Here is a 1734-nt window from a genome sequence, read left to right on the forward strand (position 1 = left end):
AACAAGCCGATCCAACAGCCCAATCTCCGGCGGGAGCGTGCCGAAGAGCGGAACACGGAAATATTTTAGCAATCACCCGCGAATCTCCGTCACACTTCACGCCGGAGAAGAAGCAATGCGCGGCGCCGGAGGAGGCATGTCGCGGAAGAAGAGCGAGAGCAAACGTAGAAGGTGACCAAAACCGCCAGCTCAAAGCTCCATTAGAGCTCCGGCCGGAGGCCAACGGTGGAAGCCGAAGTTTTTTAATAATGAGTTTTAAATCAGTTTTTTGGGTTATTTGAATGTCTTCTTTGTCAACAAATTCTTCCTAAGTAGTTAATATGATTGGCTTCAAACTGTTTTTTATTTATTATTTTTTAATTTTTTCCATGTTATTAAAATAATACTTGGTAATAAATATATAACATTATTTTATAGTATAACTTTGATATTTAATTACAAGATAGTGCAAAAATAAAACAATGAACAATGCGGTGAATATAATTAATTAATAAAATTAAGAGAAAATTGTCATTTTGGTCTACTGACTATTGGGGTCTTATTAATTTCAGTCCACGACTTTCAAAAGTGTTAATTGCATACCATGACTATTCAATTTCTGTCAATTTTGGACACTCCGGCCAAATTGACGGCCAATTTTGACTGGAATGTCTTAATTACTCTGTTAAGCCTTAATATGAAGGGCAAAATTGTATTTTCCATCAGTAGTGTGAATTAACCCGGTTCATAGACCCGGTTTAATCAACCTCTTCGTCCGACTTGACCAATAACTCTCACCGCCGTGAGCTTCGCCATCTCCGGCGGCAGCTCTCCGGTGAGGTTGTCGCCGATGAGAGTCAAGGGCGGCAGCTCTCCGGTGAGGTTGTCGCCGATGAGAGTCAAGTTAACAAGCCGATCCAACAGCCCAATCTCCGGCGGGAGCGTGCCGAAGAGCGGAACACCGGAAATATTTATAGCAATCAGCGTGCCGAAGAGCGGAACACCGGAAATATTTATAGCAATCACCCGCGAATCTCCGTCACACTTCACAATATTTATAGCAATCACCCGCGAATCTCCGTCACACTTCACGCCGGAGAAGAAGCAATGCGCGGCGCCTCCGTCACACTTCACGCCGGAGAAGAAGCAATGCGCGGCGCCGGAGGAGGCATTGTCGGCGTCTCGCCAGTCACTCAGCCTTGAGCTGCGCTGCCTGACCATGGAAGCCTTCATCTTCAGCAGCACGTCAAGATCAGAGGCAATGGAAGCCTTCATCTTCAGCAGCACGTCAAGATCAGAGGCATGGAGAATGGAAGTGGAAAACAGGAAGAAGAAAATCATAAAGGAAATTAAAAGAGAGAAAGAAGAAGAATGCATCTTGAGCTTTGGGAGAGTTATCAATGGCGGCTTAGCAGGAGACTGGAAATTGAGAATTGAAGAAATGGGAGATTTGCAGAAATGGGTCTATGAACCAGGTTAATTCACAATCCGATGGAAAATACAATTTTGCCCTTCACATTAAGGCTTAATGGAGTAATTAAGACATTTCGGTCAAAATTGGCCGTCAATTTGGCCGGAGTGTCCAAAATTGACAGAAATTGAATAGTCAGGGTATGCAATTAACACTTTTGAAAGTTGTGGACTGAAATTAATAGGACCCCAATAGTCAGTAGACCAAAATGGCAATTTTCTCTAAAATTAAAGGTAAGGAATCTTTGCATGGTAGAAAATATAGACAATGTAACTAATGAAATT

The sequence above is a fragment of the Ipomoea triloba genome, chromosome 4, assembly GCF_003576645.1.
Source record: "Ipomoea triloba cultivar NCNSP0323 chromosome 4, ASM357664v1".
Lineage (NCBI taxonomy): Eukaryota > Viridiplantae > Streptophyta > Magnoliopsida > Solanales > Convolvulaceae > Ipomoea > Ipomoea triloba.